Below are 14,456 nucleotides of genomic sequence, written 5' to 3'. Positions count from 1 at the left end.
TCATTTCCAATGTGTTTTGGAGACGCAATTGAAACCATTCCGTGTTTGCTATTCAGTACAGCTGCTACCACATTTACGCTGTTAATAGTTTTATTTCAATGCAGAAACATTACCAAAATCAATTTATTTAACACTAGCTGACCCGGCAAACTTCGTCCCGCCCAAAATTTGTGTTTTGTTATCAATACTCTCAAACATCCACGTTTTCTTACTATGAGCAAGTTCATGGGTCCAATCGCAGAACTGTTCATTGATTGATCTTCTAATCATCTAATCATCTTCTAATTATCATTTATTGCACCATAAAACCTCCATATGTCAAATTTCATTTCATTTGCTTGAATAATATCGAGCAATGCAGAAATTTATGTTTCATTTGTATGGCAGCCCCCCCTTAGAGAGGGGGAGGGGTTCCAAACTATCACGAAAACCTTCCCCGGCCCCAAAAACCTCTACATACCAATTTTCATGTTGGTCGGTTCAGTAGTTTCCGAGTCCATAAGAATCAGACAGACAGAAATCCATTTTTATATATATAGATCTTTCAAAGCAGACATTATTTAATCAAGTGAATTGGTTATCTAGTCCATTGGTTTTCGTTTTTGCTTGGAAAAGTATATGACCATTTGAAATTTATCATGATTTAGGGCTAAAAAAATTAGCTCTGTTGAAAATGGCACGTAACATTTTGTTGTTTCTTTATTATGATATTGAAATCGGCGAAAGACTTAGTTATGTCAGTCTACAATCAGCACACCAATACACACAAGCAACCGATGCGGATATGTGTTGCTCACGAGCAAGAGAGGGAAAAATGAACGTTGTGTACATATCGCAACGGCATAGTATTTAAGTTTCAACGGAGGTTTTCTCTCGCCAAAATGCATAGTTTTAATTCATTTAGTCAAAATGTACATATTTGAAATGTCAAACTTAGTCTCTTGCTAATACAAAATCTTTGTTGGGCCATAATACTTTAATACTGTGATAATTTATGTTTCTTCACAAGGGATACATAAAAATCATAAGCATCATGCAGCGGGTGATGGACGCAGACGTGTCCTCCGCAGTGATATTGCGCATTATGTAAAAATATGTAGATTCTTTGTCTGACTATGAATGTAGACGAAAACGTCCGTCTTGAAATATCTGTTCAATATCAGAGGGGACGGAGAACAATCATGCATTTTGGAAAAATCTCTTGGATTGCAACAACTTCACGAACATTTGTTGAAACTTTTCGTGCTTGTGACTTTCCCTGATCGTCTTTTTCAATATCTACACAAATTTTCAATGGAAAAAGATACATTTTTTCATTGTCTGGCACTCGTTTCGTCCACAAATTTTCCTACCAGGAATAACAGGAAAGTTACTTTTCATTCATAACTTTTAAAAACGTGTTTTTTCCCTTATTTAATTTATACATTACAGACTGTTTCAACTCAGCTTCACAGTTCGAAATTCGATATTCTCATCAGCTGTTGGCATTGATTACTAAGTACTCTGCACTGTGTGAGTGAGGCACATGGCAGTCACACTCCGGCTCACACAACTACATTCAAGCTTCTGGTATATAACTGGCTCACACAACTACATTCAAGCTTCTCCAATGTAGTTGTGAGAGCACCAAATGTACATAACTGGAAACACCGACGAGGGGTTCCCTCAGCTGTGTTTGTAAATTACGCATCGGCACGTCGTGATCGGTTCGCTGCGTGTTTTCATTTGTATCTCCTATTTCTATATGAAAAAAAAATCAACGGAAACGCAATAAATAACTAGCATTTTGTTTCGGACACAGCGGTGCTGATAATGAAAGTTTGGGGACGATTTTCAAGGTGTTTTGGAGACGCAATTGAAGCCATTTTGTGTTTGGTATACTATGAAGAGTTTGAACGTTGACATGCTACCAAAATTAAACGATCATATTCGTAAAACAGCTACGTATTCGACGTGAAAACATTTCTTTCCTACGCAAAAGGGATTTTCAATATTTCCTGTCAGGGATACATATATTCCACAGCAGTTCGTGCTCTATCAGAGTAAAAATCTCTTATTAATTTTTTTTCAGTGGAAAAAAATTAACCCCTTTTATAAATTCGAACCTGGTGCATCCAGAAAAATCATTGGTAGAAAACTACACAATTCTTTTGGTAAAGCAAACATTATGTACGTAAAATGAATGTCAGATGCATTGCATATCCGTACCAAAGGTTAGTACATTTTACTCGATAACATAAGTAAACTTGAATGTTATCATATTTGAAGACTGTGGTGAGAAAAGCGCTTATTAACCATTTTCATTGTTGCCATAAGGCAATACGGAGTGTGTCAAAAATCATGTTATTTTCAAATGTTTTTGAAATCATCAAGCGCCGACGAAAGTTTTTAAATGTCACACCAATACATACGAAAAATCTGCGGATTGTATTCTACATGAGAAAAAAAACAACGTGCTTATATTTCGCAGACATTTTTTGTTAACGTGCATAGTTTTAATTAATTTGATTGATCTGGTTCATTTTAAAAAATTAACTCCGATTGATAACCAATCTTCGCCAACAAGTCAACATTGTCAGTGTTATTTTCGAATTCTAACCTCATACGAACGCATACGCAGCTAGGCGATCATCGCTAATACGCGTCCATCGCAGCAGTGCTATTGCGCATTACGAAGAATTATGTAGATTCGTTGTCTGGCCTCCTAATTTGAACGCAAAAGTTTGTCTTCGAAAAGATATTTCCATCAGCAAAGAGGGGACGGAAGGTTTTACGTTTTGGAAACGATTATTTCGACGAAAAAAAAGTTGTTTTTGTGTTGCATTGCTGCAATTCTGCGAATGTGTTGGTAACTGAATTCACCATTCTCCGCATGCTCTCTTCGTTCGATGCTGCCATCAGCTGTTGACATTGGCTTACTTGTGTATGTGTGAAAATGGTCAGGGAATAGAATGGTCTAGATTTTGTAATTTTCAGCCATAAGATTCTTTCTCAGAGACAATCTTTCAAAGATATTCTAATCACAAATAGTATTAACAAATGTCATTCAAATATCAAACCGTAAATGTCACTTGGAATAACCGGAATAACGCTTTTTTTACTGGCGCATAAGTAGTGGTGCCACTGAGCACAGTTTCTACGAACTCTGTGCTAATTTACGTGACCTATTCCTGCCGTGCTCATATGGTAGTAAGAGCATACTTCGGCACGATTTGCAAGCAGTAAATAACGAGCGACTTTGTTGGTTCTTTTTTTATATTTATCACTAAATGTTATTTCACAAACTGCTTCAATCGTTTTGGCTCTTTCGAGAAAACCTAAATTTCTATTTTTCTTTCGAATGCACTTTAGTGCCTCTTACGAATGGAAAGTTAATGAATGCATAGATAGCTGCGCTATTGACTTTCTGTAGGAAACAAAATCAAACTGACACGCATAATGATTACAGTTTTGAAAACTAACCTATTTGAAGGTGAATCTTTCAAATACTTATCATAAGTAAATAAGTCGTTTACCTACCTTCTGGTTCTGAAAACAAACGATAACGAAATTTTATAGAAGTTCAATGATGAAATAGTATTACCGCATGACAAAAATAGATATTCACACACATACGTATAACGAGTGGAAGACAAGCAAAAACATGTTGCTTTGTGTTCCGTCCTGAAAACAAATTTAGCTTCCTTCTCGCAGCTAGTTTTCATCAGTGATGTCAGTCATGGGGAATCTAATCTGATGAAGTTTCGAATGTTAAATTCAAATTAAATTATGTTATCCAGAGCTATTATTCTAGCATATTATCAATACACGAACCTATTCATTCACCTTCATTATTTGACTGCTGCAGTACCAGATTTGAGAGTGAAACCCTATCTAGGGTGTTGACTACATGGAAAAACCCTGAAAATCAGAGAATATCGGGGAATTCAAACAGGAAATTTCGTAACCAATCAGGAAAAAAAATACAATTCCGCCGATTAGAATTTTGATTATTGCTTTAATTAGAAAATTAATTACAGCAAAACAAATGGGTGGGTTATATCTACGAACACATTCCGGAGTGCAAAAATGCATACGGGTGCAGAAGTACCACGGCTTGCATGACTCAATAACTTCAACCTCAATTTTTTATACTATAGAGGCCTTGAACTCGAAAGTGCGTTGGCCTCTAGCATCTGTAACGAATAACATGCCTTGAATGTACTCTGGAGTGGCAAGCTCTAGAATAAGGGTGACCACAGTGCAAGTCGGAAGAAATTTCATTGACAAAAAATCCCTCGGCCAGGACGGAAATCGAACCCGAACCCCCGGCATGATAGTGCGGGATGCTAATTACTCGGCCACGGGAGCACATATTATGTGAGTTGGAGCATTTACATAATGCTTGATATCTCACGATTATTCAATTGTTTATCTCAAGAAAAATAAAATTTAATCCATTGTGAAAGATGCGTAGACATATTTCTTATCAATTGATGCAAACACCTTTTCGATCTATTGAGAAATGCTCGGATTATCAGCATTTGAAATCTTTTATTTTTCCTCCATGTTCAGTATTTAGATTTTCATTTCAACCCCCATATATTCCTGTTAGACGTAATCCTACGTCAAAAATGTCATTTGAATAGTTTGACTATCTGTAGGGCTTCTAGTATGTCGTAGGCGGCTGTATGTAGACATTCGCGCTGTTTTTGCTGGTATTTTACGCGAGCTGCAACTGGACTTGCAAATTGAAGAAGAAAAAAATCTTGAAAGCGATTCTAGAAGCTTTAATCTTTAATCCCGGCAGCGTTCTGGAATCTTCTTTGACGTATGTTTCTACATCCATGAGAATGTACTGGTTGAGATTGTTCAAAATACGCTCATATAGCTTTCGAGCTCGTGTTTTAGTGTGTTCTTGCTGCTCCGGTGTTTGTTTGGCCAGGTTTTTAGACCATGTCCCTGTTTAATCCGCTGAATTATCCCAACACTGGTTTTGAACTTCTTGGCCAAATCAGACCTGTTCTTTTGAATATAAATTACGACTTTTCGGGATTACTTGGTCCGCGTTTTCGCCTACTTCTGCTGAAATCCTCGGAAGAACACTCATTACCGAACTTTGCGACGATTCGTTTAACACTTTCTAGACAAACTTTGAATTTTTTGCTATTTTAGGTATTTAACAACCTTTTCGGTGCCCCAATTTTCTTTTTAGTTTCCAAAACAATCCACGACATTTCGAAAACAACTTTATGACCACGACTAAATGACATGTATTTAGATTTTTGACATGTAAACAAAGCGTGTTCTGATTACACGACAAAAAAAAAGTTCATCCGTTTGTGTGTAATAACGTGTTAAATATTTAAGACTACTTTTCGATACACTCCTTAAGAGCAACAAAAGAATCTCTCGAGATAAAAAAAGTAACAGAAGAAACCGGAAGATGGCAATAAAAAATCGTTTTGCTGAAATTGTAACAGTTTCGTGAAATTGATGCGAATCAAAATGAAAATTACTTTTTTTTTGTGCTAGAGTGTTTATGAATCCTTCAAAATAACTTTAAATTGTATTCATAAATCCAACTCTGCATCTGGAATTTTTCTGAAAAATCACTGGAATACAGGGAATATCATGGAATTTTTTCGGGGTTTTAGTCGACACCCTGCCTGTCACTAGCCCGTATACTAGAAAACAAATTAATGGAGGATGATATCGTCTGTATAGAGCAAAATAAATGGCTATTGGGGAGAATATTTCCAAAAAAGAAACTGCATACAATTCATGAACAGTGTGGGAACTCCCCATTTCTTAAGGAGGTATTCTGGTGTAGAGGCACGAATTTCGGACGTTTTTTCGAGCTTGAAAAAAAACGAAGGATATTTTAGTATCCATTATATCATTGGGGGTCTCCGTAGCCACATTGGTTACGCGTTCGCTTAGTAAGCGATCGATCGTGAGTTCAAAACTCAGGGCCCTCATTGACCATCTTTGTGTTGTTACAGAATAGCTACGTCCATGCAACAATCATCAGCGATGGAGATCGATCCACGGTCAAAATAAGATCGATTCATCCATACAACTGCTCTGCCCTGCAGACACAACGGGCTACTGTTCTATAAATAACTCAACAATGATCAATCAACTGTCTCCGCTGTCCGGTGGTCCAATTAGATAATGGAAGAACAGAAAGAATAACTCTTACGTCTAAATGGCTACTGTGTGAATGTACCATATGTAATGGTATAGAAGGAATACTGGCGAATGGCAACTGTGTAATGTGCTAATTATAGATATGATAACCATGTGACATGTACACGATTAAAAATTCGGCTCTGTTACAGCTAAAATGCTAATGAGCCTTAAAAATAAATAGGATAAAAAAAAAATTATATCATTATTTGTTTGTCTATCTTCTAACAATAAAACATAAATTAAACGGAAAAAAAATCGTAATGAGAATAGCTACAGGTTGATAAAGTGAGAAGGTTCAAAAAAGGTTGTGCCATAGCGTACACGATTCCAGCTCTTCTGGTTATCTGAAACAAAAAAATCCAACAGATTCTGGATCACTAAAAATGCCGCCATCGTATGAACCAGTCAAAAACATGTTATTTGAAAAAATGGCGGAGGTTTGAAGAGAAAAATGCGGTTTTTCAAAAATAGTCAAACTATATTTTTATTGGTTCATGCGACAGATAGATGCATACAGATTGTATACATACTAATTTGCCATAAATCGGTTCAGTGAACTTCAGAACTCGTGTACGCCATTTGAAAAAATAACTAGTTTCGAGAAAAACGCGTTTGAAGTTAATTGCTATAGCCGTACTAGATTAGATACCATATCACTAAAATGGCTAGAGCTTGGTAAATGAAAGGGTTCTGCAAAAAGTCCTTTCTAGGGCATTCAACTAAACATCAAAAATATGAAGAAAAACAATTTGATTTTTCTTCAAATTTCTAGATTGGAATACTGCTGGAATATCATCCGCCACGGTAATCGCGGTAGGTGTGAAAATACATGTAAATGAAAAAAAAAGACTAGAAAGTGCTACCCAACACGCCATATTGGTCGGACAATGTAGTCAGATTTTACGTGAGAGCAATTTACTTCACATAAAAGTAGCCCGATTTGACTTGATATATCAGGATATATCTCAAAATATCAGGACTTGTTAAGGCAAATAAATCATTAATTGTTTGAAGCATGGGCGAAGCTGCAGATGGAGCGTACTTTCAAAGTGTTCTTTCATTTTCTAAACAAGCAAATTCGATTCTGCATTGGTAAAAGATAACATCTCCTACAGAACGCCTCTACGCGAATAAATTGGGATTTACACCCAAATTAGCGTTGGCTGAAAACATTTCATCTACGGCAGAAATAATTCCATTTCGTGTGCTGAAGGGTCAAATGCGCAAATAATGAGCTGTGTTAATAGCTTAAAAAAGGTTTGTATGTATGGGAGCAGATATCTCTTTCTTTTTTTTTTTGTTCATCTCATTTTTTGTGTAAAAAAAAAGTCCATACGACTTCAATGGGGATCGAACCAAGGCCGGCGGGAACGCGAAGCTGTTTCACACGAGCATGAACGAGAATAGATATTTTCCTCTGTCTGGGCCGTGTATTTGGCAAACAATGTTTCGACTGTTTCGCTTGCTCAGATTGACTCTAGCATATATATTATACAAATGATATACACGTATTGGAGAGTAGAACATTTTCTGTTATTTTTCGGCTCATTTAATGTAATACATCGGGATGCCATAACGTGTGTCAAACATTACTTTGTGTGTAGGCTGACGCCGTCCATCTTCGGGATTCACCAATTCTCTCTGAGTCCTCTCCTAGTCGTAAATCAGTTCTCAATCGTGTTCCAACAAATTGTATGTATTATTGTATTATGTATTTTTATATTATGTATTATTGAAAACAATGTGTACCATTCTTATGTCCGCGTATCTGGCATCAGTGATTCTCGTTTAATTCCGCCGACGTTTAGTCTGTGCGAGGTCGTTCCATGGGTTCGATTTCACAATATTCGAACTTTATCGTTGATCTATTTCAATGCCATACGCATGGAGCGGGAGGTTCCATATGAAATGGAGGGATAGGTTTACCTTATGTTGACATTTGGGAGTTGCAACGAAATGTGTTTCGTTTCAATTGATTTTTACCTCAACCAAATGCATCGAGAAAGGCAAAAAAATAAAAGTGTCTGTTTTCCGTTCCCTACATGAAAATTACTGAAACTGGATTATGCGCGTGAGAATATTGGTACCATGATTTCTCAATACATTGCGTCGCGTATCCGGAGATGCATAGGATTCTTCTTGATTATTGCATTCACCAGTGAAGATGTGCAATTTTGAACTATAATTCAGTAACCATTTCTCACAGTACATTTATTCAATGTTCGCTTTCTCAACTTCTTGCACAAAACGCCGTCAAGGGGGAGAAATCCACAATCCGCCACACACACGTGTATTCCAGGTGCTCAGGGTATATGCACCGGTAAGTGATGTGGTGTGTGAGCCTCTTACAGCGCATGGTTCCCATGGTTTGATTCGAAATTTTTCGCAGTACTGAGAGTGGTACCGATTTTAGAGCCGCCTATAGCAACAGAATATATCACTTTGAATCGGTACCGGAATGAATATCAAATAGAGAGTGAACATCAAGTTTCCGTTTAAAAATTGATTAAAGTTTCACCAAAACGCAAAAATTGACTAGAAAATTTTATTGCGATGAATGTTTATCTCGTAGCAAAATCCACACGCGCTTCATGGTTGGTTCTTTGAAGACGTGAACGACGAAAAGCGTGTTGGCAAAGCAAAAAAAAAAAAGATAATTTCATCGAATATCAGCGGAAATCGTCATTGAAATTAGTGGAACTGAAACTGAATATTTTCAAAACATCAATTTATCGCATTATGACCGACCATTTGGGTCTCCGGAAGATCTGTTCACGCTTCGTTTCGCACGAATTGACTTACGAGCAAAGCCTCAATAGGACTTAAAATTCGATAGACATCATTACATCAGCATTAAGGGAAAATCAAGAAAGGGAAGACCAATCAATAATCTGAAGAGATAATCATTGAATTCTAATCAGTGCAATGCACTGACTTATTCCATTGTATATGAAGATGTTTATATCTAAGTAATATTCAAATGAACTATTTATCAGCTCAGAATTGCAAGATGTTTCAGGTACTGTTCTTTCAATAATTTTATCCGAATAATATAAATTGGGTTTAAGTCTCTTAGAAAAACGAATGGAAAGACATGCAAACACACAACAATGTTGATTCATTATTTGAAGACCTTTGTATTGAAATATCCTTCGCTCGAAACTATTTCCTTATAATTCTTTTCAGTGAATCAAATTTGAGACAATACAATAACGCTGTTTCCTTTGGAATTGTACCTAAAATCTCTGCCAGTAATTCGCAAAAAAAGCTTCTAGAACTCCATACGCCATTTGCGGTATCGAAATTACTGAAACTGGATGGATACATGAAATGGATAACACCTTCATCTATACATTCTCTCAAATATGTAGGTACCGGGAGTATATAATTTTAGATCTGTTTAAAAAAATTATAATTATAATTTTAAGAATCGCTGAACATTTTTAAAATTTTATTTTTTTCAAGTTGGTACTGCTGCCGGTAGTTTCAATATCAATTTGGAACGCAATCTGTCGTTTAGATTGTTTACAGCATCATTAGAAACAAGTTAAACTTATCTTGCTCGGCGATTTTTGATATGAATATATTTATTGGTCAAAGATATCGTGTGAAGTTTGTTGTGAAGTTGAAGTTTGAAAGAGCTAGCCCGTGAATTAAATATTACGAAACTGTTCGTCATATTTTGGTTTATGTTTTGGGCACGAGAAAAGTTGCAGCACGACTAGTTCTTTTGGCACTAGTCGTGCTATAACTTTGGGACTGTCCACATACCACGTGGACAACTTTAGGGAGAGAAGGGGTTACAAAAATGTCCATGTGGACATGTGGAATAAATATTTAAAAAAAAACATTCACATCTAAACCAAGGAAATCTATTATGGATTTCCAAGAATTTTCAAACTATCTGCTAATCCTAAGTTCTCCGCTTTTAACAAAAAAAAAGGGGGTTCGGCCTTTTTATTTCAAACACATGTCAATGTGGACACAATAGAGTAGAATTCGTGATTTTGAAGATACTTAGAACAAAATTGTAAAGTAAATAAGGACAAAAAAGGACAAAAACAAAAAGGAAGTAAATAAGATAGCAATTTTGTGTAAGAGCGAATCGTAAAGCAGCCTGAAAGGATTAATTAGGTTGATTGAAAACAATGAAATGTATCGTTAATTTTTTTTTTGTAAAAAGTACTTCTGAAATGTTACTTTATTTTACAGAGTATTGTGCTTTATTTTATTCAGGACGGGTTGTGGCTAAGAGTGGAAGCAGCCTTGATTGTCGTACACAGTTAAACCTTGGTTACTGCTTCCTTGAGGCTATCAACTGGTCGTGGATCGTAATTTTCCGATTCATAGTTCTTCTTGATCCGTTTTGTTAAATTTGTGGTGTCTGAAGATGTTTTTTTGACGTAGGACTACGTCTAACCGGAAGATTTAGGGGGTCAAATGGAAATCTAGGCACTGAACAAGTAGGAAAAAATGCAAGATTTGGAACGCTTATAACTCGAGCATTTCTCAATAGATCGCAAAGGTTTTTGCATCAATTGATAGGAAATATATCTACGCATCTATCATAACGAATAACATTTCATTTTTCATGAGATAAATAATTGAATAATTGTGAAATATCAAGCATTGTAAAAATGCCCTATGTGCCCATTTTTGATTGGTCCATTTTGTGCTCCTCAAATCGTACCGACCAAAACGGGCAACCAGAGCAGCAGCGAAATAGAATGAAGCACGATTGGAAAGGAAAAAGAAAAAAATGAACGAAACATTGGTCGCAGTCTCACACATGCGTAATTCTCGAGCCAGCCAGTCAGCTTAAAAATCCCCGCTCCGCTGCCATAACGATCATTCTCATTCAAACCGTACACCACATCGGTTCGCATCACAACACATCAACAAACCAACCCAAGCAGCCATGTCTGGACATGGTAAAGGAGGAAAAGTGAAAGAAAGGCAAAATCCCGCTCGAACCGTGTTGATCTGGAGTTCCCCGCAAGGGTAGCTAGGCCGAGCGCGTTAGTACCAGTGCACCAGTCACGATAAGTCACGCGACGATAAGAAAACCCGCATTCGGAACAGAACACATTCGGTTCGGTGGACATCAAGACAACAGGCAGTTGCAGCAAGTGGCGAGTGGCAAACGCAATCGCAAAACGGCATCAGGTAGCAGAAGAAAAAAGTTTGTTCTTTATACAAACTGCTTTGGTGGCAAATCCAGAACAAGGCGGCATCGAGGGCGTTCGAAATGGTTTTTTTCAAAACCGCGAGTACTAAGATTTCTAAATTGGAACCATTCCATAAAACAAGGCGCTTTTCAGGGCCATTAAACCTTCCAAAAAAGAGTTTAGGAAATACAGTTCAATGCTTTCTAAAACATTATCCAAAATGATAATAAACCACAAATTGTTTTTTTCATAATTTGTTTGCCAGGTTCTGATGAGTATGTGAATTTGGCAGTTGTTCTGAGCTTATTGATAGTTGGGGACTTATTTTCTTTCAAACCGTAAACCCGTGTGGTTGTACGGCATCGGCATCGTGGACGTAACAAAGGAGGACAAGTTAAGGGAAAGGCAAAGTCTCACTCGAACCGTGCAGGTCTCCAGTTCCCTGTTGGTCGCATTCACTGATTGCTCCGCAAGGGTAACTAGGCCGAACGGATTGGTGCCGGAGCACCAGTATACCTAACAGCGATTATAGAGTTTCGGCCGTCGGAGTGCTCGAGTTGGCTTGCAAAGCTGCTCACGACAATCAGAAAACCCGCATCAAGAACAGAGCAGCTTCGGTTCGGCGCTCATCAAGGCAACAATTAGTTTCAGTGAGTGGCAAAGTGTTTCTCCGGCACGTCGCATTAAATGTAATTTACTGCACAACATGTCACAAGCTGGATGGGAAGAAATTTTCCAACTGTGAAAGCTGTGGCGAGAGGCAAACGTAATAGCTAAACAGGAAGGTTTAACCGAACAAGATGGGAATATCGAGTGATAACAAAAACACAACACCAAAGGTTCTTTTCAGAACCATCAACATATTCATAAAGAGTAAACAGTAAACTAATCTATTTTTCAGGTAGATAGGTAGGTATTCATGTAGGAGAAGAAAATAAAACAATATATTTAAAATATATATTTAACAAAAGCTGTCCCCTTTGTATAGTCCTACGTCACTCCGGTTATGTCCCCGACATTACCCACCCGTCTTTTGTTTCAAAATTAATAATATAAAATGCATACTCCAGCTGGACATCATGACGGTATTACCTTATTTGTTTAAAAATGTCAAAAGGATAATAATCTTTATATAGATTGTCATACACATTAAACATCTATTTTTTCGCAAAGTTTTTGAATTTGATCAATTTTTGAAATTTCATATACACGTTTTAGTGAGATGCAGCATTAGTATATCCAGTGTTGAAAAAAATCGTCTTCGCTAAGCTCAAATGCATAGATTTTCGGACTAGGTTGCATCGAAATCCTATATACTCCAAACGAAAATCAAAATGACAGATCCAGACAACCAGTGAATATGAACAAATTAACTTTTGTTCTTCAATATGTTTTGAATGTTATTTTTTCACCCAGTGTCATTTTCATATTGATAATTCGAGACGTCAGAATTGAATCTCATTTTAGCTAAATGGATTTCAGCTGTTGTTTACTTTACACTGAAATAAAATCATATTTGTTACTCGTGAATATTTGTTGACATTCTAAGACACTGAGTATATCTATGTATATAAAAATGGAGTGATGTCTGTCTGTCTGATTCTTATAGACTCGGAAACTACTGAACCGATCGACATGAAAATTGGTATGTAGAGGTTTTTGGGGCCGGGGAAGGTTTTCGTGATAGTTTGAGACCCCTCCCCCCTTTCTAAAGGGGGGGGGGGGCTGCCATACAAATGAAACGCAAATTTCTGCATTACTCGGAAATCAATCAAGCAAACGAAACCAAATTTGGTATGTAGAGGTTTTAGAATGCAATAAATGGTTCTATGGTGGTCAGACACTCCGCTCCCTTCTCTAAGGGGGGCTGCCATACAAATGAAACACAAACTTCTGCATAACTCGAGAAATAATCAAGCAAATTGAGTCAAATTTGGAATGTGAGGATTTTTGGGTAAGAGAAGTGTTTCTATGATGGTACGACACCCCTCCCGCCTCTAGAATGGAGAGGGGTCTCATAAAAATAACACACATATTTCAACCAAACATGACAATTGAAAATTTTCGGAAATTTTTTTTTGATTCTATTTGATGTTTGCGCTAACGAAATTGATCTTCGTTCGAAAGTGCATTCCTATATCATCTTCTATCTATATAAATAAATATGGATCGCCGAAAGTGTTGATAAGAGCAAAGCTCGAGAAAGGAATTGTCCGATTTAGAGTTCTTTTTTATTCTATCATATTTTATTTATCAAACATTTATTCCATGTAACGAAAAAACATATTATTTGCAAGTGGTTGAAAAATCTTGAACGAGAATTGTGTCTGAAAATAATTTTATTTTAAAATGACGAGTTTTTCTAGAAGTACTAGGAATTTTCCAGTAAAAGGTAATTTATAAAGGTAGATTGGAAAATCAATCAATGAACAGTTTTGCAATTGGACCCACAAACGTGGGCTTAATAAGAAAACGTGGATGTGGTAACGAAAAATAAGTTTTGGGCGAAACGAAGTTTGCCGGGTCAGCTAGTATAAAATGAAAAAAAGTTCTGAGATTCGAATTATAAATATCTATTATGAGATATAAAAATTTTCAATAGTACATACATTTTTTGAGTAAGTATTTTTAGCAGTGCATTTTTTTCTAATATTTTCTTTATTGATGTTTCAAGAACTTTGGCAAACGTTATATTTTAATTGAATAGCTGGATATCGAGCTATGATTTTTTTATACTTTCTTATAAAAAAATGGGTGTTAAAATTGGACACAGTTCAACAAAATTTTAATTCAAGTAGCACGCAACATTACATACACGAGAACTTCGGAAATCATCTAGATACTGGTGGTTGATGGTTGAGGATTTGGAAATAGAACATTTTTTCAATACACTTTCTTTGGAAATATTTTGAAATCGGGAGTGAAGATAAACCGGCCTTTCCTGTGATCTATCATATTCCGCAGTAGGCAAGGTCCAATGGACAGAAGAACTAGATCACAAAGTACCAGTGAACGCTGCCTTTTGAAAATATAATTTATTTTCATTTTTTCATTAATAAAGAAACAAAATATAACATGAAACAAACCTAAAGTGGCATATGGCCGCAATCGGGT

The sequence above is a fragment of the Toxorhynchites rutilus genome, chromosome 1 (assembly GCF_029784135.1).
Source record: "Toxorhynchites rutilus septentrionalis strain SRP chromosome 1, ASM2978413v1, whole genome shotgun sequence".
NCBI lineage: Eukaryota > Metazoa > Arthropoda > Insecta > Diptera > Culicidae > Toxorhynchites > Toxorhynchites rutilus.
Note: the sequence above shows the minus strand (reverse complement) of the source record.